The following is a 16,869-nucleotide window of genomic DNA, read 5'->3' as shown; positions in this document are numbered from 1 at the left end:
ATTCAGTAGATAAACTTGAAGAAACTGCAAATAAGGTTTTGAGTGAAACAGTGAACTGGTTTAAGATTAATGGCCTTTCTTTAAATTACACTAAAACACAGTATGTTCAGTTCCACACAACATTCAAAGATGAAGAAATAGTAGTAAAAATAGGTGAGCAGGTGATAACCAGGGCGGATACCTCCAAATACTTAGGCTTGCATATTGACAGCAAACTGAATTGGTCAAACGACATCCTGGATCTATGCAAAAGATTGAGTTCAGCATCTTATGCATTATGCATTGTTTCTTCTTATAGAAGTATGGAAACCGTGAAGTAAGCCTATTATGGTTATTTTCACACTACTATAACATATGGAATTATATTTTGGGGTAATCAGTCACAGGCTAAAAGTGTATTGTACGCACAAAAAAGAGCCATAAGGACCACTTGTGGAGTCCATCGTAGAGTCACATGTAGGAAACTTTTCAAGAAACTTGGAATTCTTATGTTCACTGCAGAAAACACGATATCCAGTATGAACAGGCAAATTTAAGTATGGTACAGAAAGGAGTCCATTTCACTGAATGTAAGATTTTTAACAACCTCCCTTCAAGAATTAAGTGTTTAGTAGAAGATGAGCTCTTGTTTAAAAAAAACTTTAAGGCAGTTACCATTACAAGGATCATTTTATGTGATAGAAGAGTTCCTGAACTACAATGTTTAGCAGTTCTTTTATTATTATATGCAAATACGTGCCAAAATCTACATCTGTAATTCTGACTGTTCTTTGTTGTAAACACATATTTTGCAATATTTATTGTCTGTAACACTTATTATTTTGTAATATTTATTTATCTCTCGAAACTGATTTTCTGTTGTAGAACCTAAGTTACTGTTTACCATAATATGAAATCATTTTGTTTTGTTTTTATGTGCTACTATAGAGATTTGACAAGTTCCATATCCTGTGGTACTGTAACAACATGGATCACTGGAACAAGAAATAAATAAATAATACATAAATAAAATAAATAAATCCTCATTTGGTTCCACCTTACTCCATCCTGTACTTTTGTCTAAGGATACAAAAGCTGTACCAAAATTTCAACCAGCAGCTATCAAACGAAAGCATGGAGACAGCATGGAATTGACCAGTTCTCTTTATAAATAAAAGCTGGAAACATTTTATGCTTCTAAAGGAGCAAACCATCCAAATTAAGCTTCAGGAAGTGGAGCAACATGAAAGAGGAATCCTACCACCAACGCTAACAGTTATGCTAAAAGCAAGTCTAAATTATCTGACGGTGACATTGCTGAGTGAACCTTGACTTGGGGACACCAAGGATGTTCTTGATCGGGATCTTGATGATGATTCTGTGGATGCTGCCTGTACATTCTATAATAGGAAGTTTTCTGATTATTTCAGTGGAGAACAATGGTTTATGAGCTCTTTGAGTTTCAACTGGAATCACAAATGTTGTGATGCAGCAAGCTGTGAGCGGAAAGTACCCATATGTTCTTCATGTCTAAATAGCAAACTCTTACATTTATGAAAATAATCAGTTTTTGAAAATGAAATGTAATTCGATAGACAAAAAAGCTACTAGCCAAGTGGCAGCAAGAGAATGCAAATATAAAGGATATTATGCATGCAAGCTTTTGGAGACAGTGGTTCCTTCTTCTGGCAGATGAGTTGAAGGGGTAAGAAGGAAGGTGAAGGAAAAGACTGGTGATTTTTAGGAACAAGTTTGGAAAAGTCACCCAGCACCCAGGATCAGGGGAGACTTACCAGGCAGATAAGAAGGAAAGATTCTTTTGTTGGGGACTGCACTGCACCAGATTTGCAAACCTGAGAGCTTAAAGATGGAAGATAGGCTCTGAGCACTATGGGACTTAACATCTGAGGTCATCAGTCCCCTAGAACTTAGAACTACTTAAACCTAAATAACCTAAGGACATCACACACATCCATGCCCAAGGCAGGATTCGAACCAGCGACCGAAGCGGGCGCGCCGTTCCAGACTGAAGCGCCTAGAACCGCTCGGCCACTCCGGCCGGTGTGGAAGATAGGGTAATATGCTATGCAAGTCAGAGATAACTGCTAAAAATTGTGCATGAGTTAATAAGGGTGTAAAGCTAAGTGCATTGTATGTAACAGAGGTGGGAAGGGAATAATTAATGACAGACATGTCAGAACATGAAAGATGGAGAAAACTAAAACTAAGTGAAAAAAGGAATGATTACTGTTAATAAATGCTAAGACTGACGAAAGTAATGTAAGTTAAGACCAGGTGGCTGGTGAGAACCAAGGACATGTTGTAGAGCCAGTTTCCCCTGTGGAATTCTATGAAAGTGGTGTCTGGGGGAGAAATCCAGATGGCACATGTGGTGAAGCAGGCACCAAGGTCATGACTATGATGTTGTAGTAGTGAATGCTCTACAACAAGATATTGATATTGCCAGCATACATCCTTTGCCTATGCATATTCATTCTAACTGATTACTGGGTGGCAGTCATGCCATAGTAAAGACTAAATTCTGTTTACAGAACAGCTGGTATATGACGTGTCATTTCACAGTTGGTTCTCCCACTGATAGTATATCTTTTACCAGTTACAGGGTTAGTATAGGTGGTGGTAGGATGGTGCATAGGGCAAGTCTTGCACCATGGGTGGTCACAGGGGTGGGAGCAACTGGGTGGGGTGATAGATGCAGAAGGAGCATAGCGGTTGATAAGGATGTTGCAGAAATTGGGAGGGTCATCAAAAGCTATTGTAGGTGTGATGGGCAAATTTCTGGCAGAATGGACCTCATTTCAGGGCATGATTTTAGGAATGGTTTTGAATGTATTACTCAGCTAATTTGACAAAGCCATGACTTACTAAAATCGCACCCTGATCAAGTTCTCCTATTTACCTGGTGGGCAATAATAGGAACAGGGATAATGACATTATGAACCAACTCTTGGAAAATTTCCATTTGGCACTTTTTAAATTTTGCTAGAAAACTCAGACTAGCATACTGGTGTCTTAAGAAGCGATTTGACCACAGGAGGATAGTTTCTAGCAATACTCATTTAGTTTTGACCTTGATTTTACAAACCATGAGGCTGATAGAGAAATAATTATGGGCTGTTACCCTACTTAATATTCAGAAACAGACTACACAACAGTCCACAGATTTAGTCAAGAAGTTGAAACAATAATCAGTGAAATTCACGAAATTATGAATAAAAGTGTAATTGTAGCACTAACCATCTTAGCTGTAATGTTACGCAAAACAGAGGCACTCCATATTTGCTGTCAGTAGCATTTGGTTTTGAAAGACCCACTGTTTGTTTTGAGCAGCACAAATTGTTTTCAGTTGCACATATATGATTTTATTATTAACTCATAGCCAGTTCCTCTAATAACCAGTCTCCACAGCTTGTTAAGTAATATGGTGATGCTGACACAATCGAACCGTTTTCTAGATCGAGGAATACTCCAGTAACATACTCTTTGTTTCTATGGCAGCTACCACTTTATTTACTAATTGTCTTGTGGCTACTGAAGTTGAATTCTTTTTATAAAGCCATACTGATTTTCAAATATTATATCATGTCGACTCAGGAGCATCATTAGTCTAGTATAAGTAAGTGCCTCAATTTCTTTAGAAAATGCAGGTAAGACTGAAATGAGGCACTTACTAGTGCTATTTTTAGACTTTGAAATATTGTGTCCTGCTCCCAACGTAATAATGTACTATTTTCCATTCCTATCGAAATATCAGAAGTTAAAGATATAATTTAATCTTTGTGCCAATTAACTGCACTGCAACTCAGCGCATGTGTACGCCCAGGATAACGAGAACAACGTAGTATTATCATCTGTATTTTGTCCTATATAAGAACGCGCGCTCGTCTTTTCTTTCGCTCTCTTTAGTCGCGCGCCTTTCTGACAGCATCTTACGCTATCAGACTCCTATATTCTTCCATTTCGTTTCAAATGAACTGAAATTGTATTCCTGTGAGGAATTTGTTTAGTTGTGTCATTATTATCGACAATTCCGATTACCGAAATGACTTTACTATGAATATTTTTCTTTCGCTCCAGAATCAAGCTGAGATTACTGTAATTTCTACTTATTTCGTCAAAATACGGCACAATTCTTTATTTTGTTCAAAACTGTGAGTTTAGTGTTCGAGATGTCAGATTTCTGAATAAAAAGCTTACTTTGTGAAATAGTAATTGCTTAATTTGGCATTTCCGCTTTCATTTCAGAGTAACGGTTATCAATCACCAATTTATAACATGTTACAGGTTTTGCTTTGCTACATCTTTTCTTACGTTGTCAACGCGATACCCACGAAATTAATTTAGAACTGATCTGAATTTTCTTGCGAGGCGAGAAGACAATTTTCCATTCCCCTGAGATTTTAAGATAGCAAACTAAGCGTTTTTCCAGCATGTTAAGAATCTACTGATCTTCACTTCAAACAACAAAAACGGTAAAAAAGATTGTTGTTGTTGTTGTGGTCTTCAGTCCTGAGACTGGTTTGATGCAGCTCTCCGTGCTACTCTACCCTGTGCAAGCTCTTTCATCTCCCAGTACCTACTGCAACCTACATCCTTCTGAATCTGCTTAGTGTATTCATTGTTTTAAGATTAAGAAAGTGATTTGTGTATGCGAATGAGATATTAAAATTCATTTTACTTTTAATTTATTAGCTTTCCTCCTGACTAATCAATGATTGGTTACACATTCAAACTAAAAAACTAACTTATTAATTATATATTTTAATTTATTATTATTATTAATGTCAGGGAAACTACCTTATGCAATTACACCATTTACTGCTGTGGCATCATACACTGCTGGCCATTGAAATTGCTACACCATGAAGATGACGTGCTACGGATGCGAAATTTAACCGACAGGAAGAAGATATTGTGATGCAGATGAGTAGCTTATCAGAGCATTCACACAAGGTTGGCACCCGTGGCTACACATACAACGTGCTGACATGAAGAAAGTTTCCAACCAATTTCTCATGCACAAACAGCAGTTCACCGGCATTGCCTGGTGAAACGTTGTTGAGATGCCTCGTTTAAGGAGGAGAAATGCGTGCCATCACGTTTCCGACTTTGATAAATGTCGGATTGTAGCCTATCGCGATTGCGGTTTATCGCATCGCGACATTGAGTTTGCGTTGGCCGACATTCAATGATTGTTAGCAGAACATGGAATCGATGGGTTCAGGAGGGTAATAAGGAACGCCGTGCGGGATCCCAATGGCCTCGTATCACTAGCAGTCGAGATGACAGGCATCTTATCCGCATGGCTGTAACGGATCATGCAGCTACGTCTCGATCCCTGAGTCAACAGATGGGGACGTTTGCAAGACAACAACCATCTGCACGAACAGTTCAACGACGTTTGCAGCAGCATGGACTATCAGCTTGGAGACCATGGCTGCGGTTACCCTTGACGCTGCATCACAGACAGGAGCTGGTCTCGCGGTTCTAGGCGCGCAGTCCGGAACTGTGCGACTGCTACGGTCGCAGGTTCGAATCCTGCCTCGGGCATGGATGTGTGTGACGTCCTTAGGTTAGTTGGGTTTAAGTAGTTCTAAGTTCTAGGGGACTAATGACCACAGCAGTTGAGTCCCATAGTGCTCAGAGCCATTTGAACCATTTGAACAGACAGGAGCACCTGCGATGGTGTACTCAATGTTAACTGCTGCTAGGTCTACACTGTCCAGTCACAGTAATGCGACAACCAGTAAAAAGCCTGACTAACCACCTTTTGCAGTGTGGACCACTGCAAGACACACAGAAAGAGAGTCACTGTGGTTCTGGAGAGTTTCCGCAGGGATGTAGAGCCTTGACAACTCCAGTACCATGTGTGACAAAGCAAACTGGGATCTCTTTACTTCCTCTCTTGTTTTGCCGTCTGCCACCTTAAATTCATTTTATTTTCATTTTCACCTAATTATCATTAACATGCATGAGTATAATCTGCATTTCCATCAAAGAGAAACGTTGGCCCTCAGTGTTAAGGAATATAGCACCAGCTCTAATTTTGTGCTTACTCTTGTGTATGTAATTATTTTCCTAATTTATTTTGACGATTACTAGTTAATACCTTTATTATAGGGTAAAATCAGTAATTGTTTTGTGACTTAGCTTCTATTGTTGACTTCTAAACAAATATAAATTCAATACTAATTATAAATATTTGGAAGAAGAACCACTAGGATTCTTAAAGTATTCATTTTGCTCTAGTCAAAAACATATTAGGAAAACCAGCCCTTAATTAATTCCAAAATAATTAAACCTTTGTGGTTGGAGGAACTGTTAGAAAGAAGGAAATTTTCGATATATTCAGTTAATTGAATGAGTTATGTTTTATTTGTAATTTAGTAACTTAAACATTGAATAATGTATTATTTCAGTGCTGTTATTGTGAGGCTATATAAAGGACTGATTTTCGGTAAGAGACAGTCAGTCCAAGCTCAATTTTCAGATGGCAATAACTTATTGGTTAAATTAATAACGAAACTTCAACTTAAAAAAGGAACAGAAATAGGCCATGTGTTAAACCAATTAATGACAATGTTTGTTACATTTATTTGGGAAATTGCATTACATGTACCATATGACTCTGTGAGAATTGTGAACTGTGCGGTTAGCTTTTTACTGCTCATAGATGTTCAACAGCAAACTATTGTAGCAGTATGCTGATGTTTTCCTGTAACATATTAATGAGGCTTAGCAACACTTTCCAGTAGTGAACTGGCCATATAATTGCGTAACACTGGGGGTTGTGAGCAGTGAAAGTAATGAGGCAAGTGTGCAACTGTCAGTGTTGAATATCCTCTTCCATATTTCAGCTAGTATAACAATGCAGTACATCAACACTGAGGACTATCAGTGAAGAAATAAAGCAGGCAAACGTCACACATGACCAGCTGTGATACATTTCACAGTTGAGAATCCATGGCACAAACAATCTGATCAAGGTTGTCCCAGAGATTCTTCACTGGATTTTAATCTGGGAGTCTGGGGGTCAGGTGAGCATGGTGAAGTCATTCTGTTGCTCTTTCAACCACTCACATGCACTGCAAGCTGTGTGATATGTGGCCTCGTCCTGTTGATAGATGCCATTGTGCCAAGGAAAAACCGCATGCAGGGGTGTACATGAACTCCAAGGATAGAGGCATACGTATTTCGATCATTGTGACTTCCAGAATGAAGAGACTGCACAGGGAATGACCTCCAGTGTGGACACTTTTGAGAAGTGTTGCAGTGTATTTGCTTTCAGATGTTTCAAGCCATAGATACCACTCATCATCTGACCAACGGATCATAAAATGTGATGCATCTGAAGGCCACCTGTCACCACTCAGTGGATGTCCAGTTGTGGTATTAGCATGCACGTTCCAGCCTTTGTCACCAATGAACAGCAGTCAGCATGAGTGCATAAACCAGGTACCTGCTGTAGAGGCCCATAAATGGCAACGTTCACTGATTGGTCATTGAGGAGACAATGTTAGTAGCCCCTTGACTCATCTGGGTTGTTTGATTGCTTAACAGTTGCACTTCTATTCTGCCACACAATCTCCAAGTCATGATCCACCATGGCCCATGCAGCACCACTGCTGCCTTGGTGCCACTTTTGGATAGCACCATTTTGCCAAGTACAGTATACTTTAACCACAGTGGCATATGAATGGCTTACAAACCTAGCTCTTTTGGATATGCTTCCACCCTTGACCCAAAAGCAAATGATCATGCCCTCTTTGGATATCAGATAAACAGCTCCAGTTCCACATTACAACAGGGACTGCATTGTTTTCTGCATCCGCCCAACATGATTTATTTACCCTCCACTGCTAGTGGTGCCACCTGGTGTCTGTGAGTGGTTATTGTGCACTGATATCAAACATAGGCAGTGATCACATTAATGTGATTGGACAGTACATTTCATGTTCTACACCTAAAGTACTTACATCCATTACATTATAGTTACTACCTCTCCCTGCAAAGATAGGTACTTCATGACATGTAACAGTCCATTGAAACCCATTTAAAACATGTATTAATAGATCCAATTTGAAATAAACAGGAATCGCTGATGTAAACAAAAGGCAGTGGTGTAGGTAAACTTATACTTACAAAATTGATACAGTGATTAAATTATAATTGTATTAAAAACAAAGATGATGTGACTTACCATACGAAAGCGCTGGCAGGTCGATAGAAACACAAACAGACACATACATACACACAAAATTCAAGCTTTCGCAACAAACTGCTCCCGGGATTGGAATGACTCCTTACCCTCTCCCTTAAAACCCACATCCTTTCGTCTTTCCCTCTCCTTCCCTCTTTCCTGATGAGGCAACAGTTTGTTGCGAAAGCTTGAATTTTGTGTGTATGTATGTGTCTGTTTGTGTTTCTATCGACCTGCCAGCGCTTTCGTATGGTAAGTCACATCATCTTTGTTTTTAAATATATTTTTCCAGCGTGGAATGTTTCCCTCTATTATATTGATATAATTGTATTAAAGTATATAAGTCCTGTAATTGATAAAAATATTTAGGATTAACGTAATTAGGTGAAATCTGGAACAAATGATCAAGTACATTGGTCAAAGTCATTTCTTTGAAACTGAGATGGATTTGTGTGAAATCAATAAGTAAATTAATTTAAGTGACATAATGACATTGTATTGTATATTCTGTAAATGTATAACAAGCTGCACAGGACATCAAAGAAATTAACAACATGTACTGTTACAGAAAACCCTTAAACTATATTTTCAGGAACACTGTTTCTAAACAATAAGTGAATATTTAATTGTTTGAATGTAATTTAAGTGATAAATGTCATTGTATTTGTATACTCTGTAAATGCATATAAAAGTGTCAATGTATCTGCAAAAATCACTGTATCCAAACTGACAACATCCATACATTGCAAAATGTCTACGGATGGCTAATCAAATAAATAAATAAATAAATAAATAAATTAATTAAAGTCTGTTGTATTTAACGAAAAACCAACTGAGAGAATCAAAATTGATTAGAAAATTAAAATGCAATTAGTGAAAATATTATAAGTGGTGTGTAAACATAAGTAGTTCTTTAGGTATTTTGTCAATAATAAATAAAAGACCAATTTTTCCACATTCAATGGGAGGCTTGGAAACACATATATTGGTAGGAACATTTTCCGATCAATGTATCTTTTGCATTTTATGAAAATAGTAAAAGTATTGTTAAGATTTCATATTTGAGTATTCTCACATTTCTAAAATGTTAAATGCCTAAAATTCGATAAATGTATGTGCTCTATAAGTGCTAGTACAACTGTTGAAATATACCATTAATTTTAAGACAACAGTTTTAGTTGTAATTTTATTAAAATTCCTTTATAACAATACCAAAAATTGTTTGGATTTATATACAAAGGGGCAGCCAAGTTGGCATAGGGGAGCAGTGTCTTATTAGATTCTGTGCAAGAAGCATGTAATGGCTTAAGGAAGATGTACGTCAGTGTTGTAAGCATGTCAGTATAATTATGAAGTTACTTAGAATAAAGGTTCTGAAACTTAATGTTTGTATTTATTATTCATGGTGTAAAAACCATGTTACAGTTGACAACATGAGCCTGTGGCAGCAGCAGATATAAAGCAAATAGATGAGTACACCCTACCAAATTATAAGCTTTGTTAACAATAATTTCGCATGTGGTGAATGGAGCTGGGATATGTCATGATCTGTAAATTAATCTTACATTTTGTTTCAGAAATTAGTTTGTAAATCTATCTTGTATTTGAGGGTCACATGAGGAAAACAATGAGATGGTAATATGCAACACTACAATACAAAAACTTGATGATAATCGCCAAAAACGAGGTAAACTCATGTAAACAAAAAATCATAGGAGAAAAAAAGTACTGTAAGTACAAAATTTATTTCATTTTTTTTTGTTACTTGTTTGAAAATTTTTCGCTAGCTATGTTAATATGGAAGACATCTGCGAGGTTGACGTAAATAATCACAATGCTGCAAATGTTAGTGTGGAGAAAATAAATGATAATGATGCAAGTATTTGCTCATCAGTCCATGAATAAAGTAATGTAGTTAATTGAAGCAACGGAATTAAGGAGAACAGTGACCACAATAATAGTACTGAAATTTTACCTTTATGTGGGATTGAATCAAATGTGTATAGTTCAACTAATGGAGTAACAGAAAAAGACAATTGATGAACAAAAAATTTCTCTCAATCAAACACTTGACTCCATTGAAAAGAAATTAGATGGACATGGGAACCAAATATGTGAAACAAAAGATAACTTAGAAAAATGTTGAGTTCAAGTAGACAAAAACACCAAAAACGTGTCACTTATAGAGGGGAAATTCTACTTTAAAACGAGAACAGCAGAATTTTGAAAAAAGGTTAGACTCTGTAGAAAGAAAAGACTATAGTTTCGAAAAATCTGCAACCTCAGAATTTCAACATTTAAAAAAGTTTAACAAAGATGTTGTGAAAATTTTTACTGAAAATGATAAAAGTGTCAAAACTTTGCCAAAATTGTGAATGATAATTTTACTGAACTAAAAAGAGATGTAGTACGTGTTTAGGGCAAATTTCAAATTTCAGTTAAAAAATTCAGAAAATTGAGGACACTGTTACTATAAAATCTTTCAGCAACTCTCAATCAATTTTGGAACAATATCAATGTCAGAACCTATTCAGGGGAAGGGAATATTAATCCTGTTGACTTTATGTTCCAAATTAAAGACAATTTGAAAGTAGCATGGATGACAATTTAAAAATTAAATTCATTAAAAAAGTTTTGGATGGTGAGGCTCACTTGTGGGCTAACCAGACAATCAAACCTGACATGACCAAAAAGGAAATCAATCTATGGGTGCAGCAATGAAAATGCAAACCTTTGCTCCTGAGAGTCAGTCAGTGAATAGGAGACCCAAAATATTCGTTGCCTCAGATAGCCATGGCAGAGACTGTGCAAGAAACATTTTAAACTTAGCTTCAAATAAATATGATGTTGAGGGGAAGGTGATAGCAGGTGCCCCCACTAGTGTAATACTAAAAAAATGCAATGACCTCCATAAGTTGACAAGTGAAGATTTTGCAGTTATCTGGGCAGGGGCTAACGATGTAGCAAAGAATGAAACCAAGTTGGCAATTTGTTCACTACATAAAGCCTTGTCAGCATTACAAAATACAAATACAAAAGTGATTGTAGTTGGTGTACCACATAGACATGACCTGCCTGAATGGTCTTGTGTAAACCAAGAAATTCAATCTGCAAACAGAAAACTAAAAAAAACAGTGAAAAGCTTCCATAGCACTTGTTTTATTGATGCTCCTAGTAACAAGGAGCTTTATACAGCACATAGACAACACCTTAATGCAACTGGTAAAGAACTAATTGCCACAAGGATTTATGAATCAGTGGAAACAAACAGGAAAGTGTACAAAACAGCAATAGAACTTAAATGGAAAGATACTGAAGTCTCAGATAAAGAATCAGTGAGAATTGTTATTGACACAACTCCAGCACAAATAACAACAGAATCCTTAAAAGTGAACTCTGTTTGTGGGGAGAGGACAATTACTCAAGCAATAAACTTACCCAAGAGGACAGTGCAAAAGTTTGAAGAAACAGCAAATAAGGTGGCAGGAAAGAAGGCATCATATAAGAAGAGAGACCTACTTGCAAAAAGAAGAACAGCAAATCAAGCTCAAGGGATGAGAATACCAACACGTGGAGTACGGCAGTCAACCCAAAAAAAGAAACCACAACCGAGGGACCAGGATTTTTGGTGGGATCAGCAGTGGTTTCACAGACGAAAGCAGTTAACAAAGTGAGTCATCAAGTGGATGAACAGGTATGTGACTATCATAACACACATGATCACAGTGCATCAAGATTAAAGACATTAATGGAACCTACAACTTCAAATATAAAGTCAAATTGCTCTCAGAGGAATACAGACAGAGACAAACTACTTACTCTTCTACAAGTTAACATACGTTGTATTAGAAATAAAATTTTAGAATTAGAACATTTATGTAACACTGAGCATGTAGATGTTATATGTGTATCTGAGCACTGGTTAACACAAGAACAAGTAAATATGTTCATTCCCCAAGGGTATGTTGTGGGAGACATGATGTGTAGAAAACAGAGAAAGAATGGTGGGGCGGGAATTTTTGTCAAAGAAGGAACAATGTTTTCCAGAATTGATGTATCTACATACTCTTCAGAGCTAGATGGGGAGTTTAGTTGTGTAAAACTAATGAATGAAAATATAGTGGTAGTTAGTCTATATAGGTCGCCAGATGGTGATGTAAATTTGTTTATTGAAAAATGTGAATTAATAATTAAAAAAATATTGAAGAGTAAAACGAGAATTGCTATATGTGGTGATTTCAACATAGAAATGGTAAACACACAGAGACCAGTTGCTAGGACATTTTTGAATATGCTAAGATCATTAGACCTCTATTGTACAAATAACTGTGCCACACTTAAGAATGCCTGTATAGACAATATTACTGTGAATTTCCATAGGGAGGATTTTAAAGTTAGACTTGCAGGAAGTGGACTTGCAGATCATGAGCCACTACTCCTTACCCTCTGTAAGAGGCTGCCAGTTAAAACTGAAGAATCTAAAGTAGTAGTGGTACGAAGACAGAAGGAAGAGTACATAAATATGTTTGTTGATAGATTAGGAAGTGCAGATTGGGCCTTTATATATAATTGTCAATCTGGAAAAAGGGAAGCTGAAATTAGCTTTGGTAACTTCTTTAAAACGTACACAGATTTATGGTATTCTTGCTCACCAGTAAAAAAAAAAAATTAGATATCCAAATGAAATGAAAAAGAAAAGTCTGAACTGGTTCACACAAGAGCTAATAGAAATTAGAGGAAACTTGCATATGCTGTACCAGATGCATAAACAAGCCTCTGACCAAGGGGCAGAACAGAGTGTGAACATTCATAGGTCATATCTGAAATGCAAAAAATACTATAAAGCTAAACTACTTCTGGCAAAAAAGCAAGCAGTGGAGAACTATATAGAAAGAGCACCCAATAAATGCAAGGCAGCCTGGCAAATAATAAAACAAGAGAATACACCGAAACGCACAGAAACAGCTCTGCTTGATCCTGAAGAATTAAATGAGTACTTTTTAAACTCAGTTAAAGAAATAAGTAACAGTATCAAAGCAACAAATTCATCTGCAATGAACCTTGTTGGAACACCACTGCCTGTTAACCTGGCATTTCAATGGAGGGCTGTCACACCTGCTGATGTTATAAAAGCTGTATCCAAATTTTCAGGTTCTAAAATTATTGACTGTTATTGGTTGTCAAATAACATAATTAAAAAGACAATACACTCAATCGCCAAACCATTAGCTTATATTTTTAATAAATGTGTAGAATTTGGAGCTTTCCAGATGCACTCAAGGTATCAAAAGTTGTCCCAGTTTTTAAAAAAAGGAGACAAACACCTACCCCAAAGCTACAGACCAGTCTCCATTGTTCCAATATTCTCAAAGGTATTTGAGGTGCTGGTACACACACAAATAAGCAACTTATTTGAAAAACACAATATCCTATGTAACAATCAGTTTGGCTTTCGAAAGGGGAAGAACACAACAGGGGCCATCTTGGAAATCACTGACCAAACCTTAACAGCTTTTGAAAATAATAAAATGGTATCACTGGTATTATGTGACCTAAGCAAAGCTTTCGATTGCATTCCTGTTGACATACTACTGGGGAAACTAGAGTTTTATGGGGTGAGAGGGAGCACTTTATCTGTGATAAATTCTTATTTAAGTAACCGAAAACAATTCGTTTCAGTCAGAAATTTAAATTCTTCCATCATGGAAATCAGCACAGGTGTACCACAAGGGTCTATCCTTGGACCCTTCTTCATTGTCGCTGTTAATGATTTACCTAAAAATATAGCTCACCCTGTTGTGTGTGATGCTGACGACACAACACTACTTACAACACATCAGAACATTTCAGATCTGAATAACCTAACAAAAGAAACACTAGATAAGGCCCTGGACTGGTTTGCAGCCAATAAGCTCCTATGCAACCCTGACAAAACACAAAAACTTTTAATGGGAACATCAAATGAAGTAGGCAATAAGTCGGTAAAACTCTTAGGTATTCACATTGACTCAAAACTATATTGGGAGGAACATGTCAATCATGTATGTGAAAAAATATCTTGGGTGGCATACCTTCTCCTGAAACTAAGGGAGGTAGTGAGCTTGGAGTACCTCAGGGTGACATACTTTGGGCTATTCCAGTCACATATTTCATATGGTCTTATTATATGGGGGCGCTCCCCTCACATCAAAAACGTATTGAAATTACAAAAAAAAGTCATACGTATAATATGTAAAAGAGGTCATAGGGAGCACTGTCGTCCTCTTTTCTCCAGACTCAGAATACTTACAACTATAAATTTATACATCTATGTGTTTGTACTCTATATTAAAAATAATATTTCGTAATTTTTGCCAGAAAGGAAATACACGAACACAACACCAGGGCGAACGGTAATTTAGACATACCGCGCCACAGATTAGCGAGAACATTAAATTCCCACAAAGTTAACCCACTCAAAATGTTCAATAAACTGCCAATTCATGTTCAGTCTATGGATACAAATTCTTTTAAAATTAAGTGTTACAGCTGGCTGTCAGATCATCCATTCTATGACATTAAAGAATTCTTTGAGATGCCTGAGGAGAATATAAGCATTTAAAAGTTGTCTGTAGTTAAACATATTATTTTGTGCTGTGGTTAATCGTGTGTAATTACAAAGTTTATACTATAAACAATAAAATACCTTATTATATTGGATTATAAGATAGCTTGTTGCGTTAGCTTTTAAAGGCCATCCTTTGTAATTTGGTACACTGCCATGCTTCAAATGTATTTATAATGTATTGACAGAAGTATATTTTGTTATTCTGTATGTACTAGTACATCTTGTATGACGAAGCCAATATCATTGTAAAATGATCTATGGTGAATAAAATTCTTGAAATTCTCAAACTACTCGTAATAATGGAGTTGATCATAGTTACTCTTTATCTGCTGCAGTCGTGGTCCTGAGTACATTTACGGTCTCTGTAAAACAAGTACTGGAGAGTTGATTTAGTTTTATCTTGCATTAAGTTTCATAGTTTTTTATTATACTTTCAAAACAAAATTTAAGTATTGTTACAAGGCAAACAATACTTACAATACAAAAGGAGCAACTACATGCTCACTGCTCAAAAACCAAAACCAGACTGACTCCCTATGCCAATATGGCTGTTAGTATTTATACTTTCTTAACAATCCCCAACAATCCTCGGCATTGTTTAGAATAATTTTTTTGTATCGTAGTTTTAACTTGTTCTTAGATAACATATCACTAAAATCATACTAGTACAAAAAAATTTTAAAGTGTTGCAGCACGATTCTCTGCAATTTATATTGACATTTACATATAGTATTGAATAAGAAATATATTATTATAATATAGTGGAAGTAAGTTCTCGGAGTATAGTTCCTCAGCAGTTAACATAATTCACTTTACATATATAGAATGAAATATCTGACCAATGTCCAATCTTTCCATTTTTTCATTTGTCGAGACCTTATTTGCATCATTTTCAGTTGGGCTTTCTTTTACTGGATTAATAATGATGCTTGTATCATCAACAAACAGTGTCAGTTCAGCTTCCTGTTTCAGATAGGAAGGGAGGTCGTTCACATATATCAAGGATAGAAGGGGACCCATGATTGAACCCTGTGGAACACCTGATGTAATTTCACCCCAGTTAGATGAAGTGGTAAACTTATTTAAATCACTTGGCCCATATAAGGAAACTTATTGCTTCCTGTTCTGTAGATATGACTTAAGCCACTCATATGCCATTCCATTTATAGCATAGAATTGTAATTTCTGTAACATAATGTCATGGTTCATACAATCAAATGGTTTGGACAAGTCACAGAAAATTCCTGTTGATGATATTTTACTATTTAAAGACTCTATTATGTGGACAGTGAAATTGTATATTGCTGTCTCAGTGGAACAGCATATCTGAAATCCAAACTCTGATTTAGTAAGTATCCCATTACTGTTGAGATGGCTAACCACTCTTGGATACATTACTTTCCTGAAGATTTTTGATAATGCTGTAAGCAAGGATACTGGCCAATAATTATTGACATCTGTGGTGTCCCCCTTTTTGTAGAGAGGCCTGAGAATTGCATATTTTAACCTGTCTGGGAAAATACCTTGAGTTAGTGACTCAGAACATCAGCTATAATTGCTCCACATTGTTTTAATATCTTATTAGAGATGTCATCTACTCTAAAATAACATTTATTTTTCACAGATTTAATAATTTTACTTATTTCACAAGAGGTTGTTAGATGAAACTTAATCTGACTACATTTTTTCAAAACAGACTCTTTCAGGTACTGCCTAGCTTTTTCTTTTGAACTATTCTCACCAATTTTTTCTCCTACACTTAAGAAATGATTGTTAAATACATTAGCTACTTGTGTACTGTTGGTTAGAATGCTCTTGTTCTCTTTAACAGTAATATTACCTATACCAGTGGTTACTTTTCCTGTCTCCCTTCTAACAACATTCCATATTGATTTGATTTTATTGCTGGAGTTTCTTCTCTAACATACATATTTCTTTATTTCCTTACAACTTTTCTCAGTATGTTACAATAATTTTTATAGTGTAAAACTACTTCTGGATCTTTACTAGTTCTTGCTGTTTCATACAGTTTCTTTTTCTTTGTGAAGACACTTTAATACCT

Source organism: Schistocerca americana, chromosome 1 (genome assembly GCF_021461395.2).
Source record: "Schistocerca americana isolate TAMUIC-IGC-003095 chromosome 1, iqSchAmer2.1, whole genome shotgun sequence".
Taxonomy (NCBI): Eukaryota; Metazoa; Arthropoda; class Insecta; order Orthoptera; family Acrididae; genus Schistocerca; species Schistocerca americana.
This window is presented reverse-complemented; position numbering follows the sequence as displayed.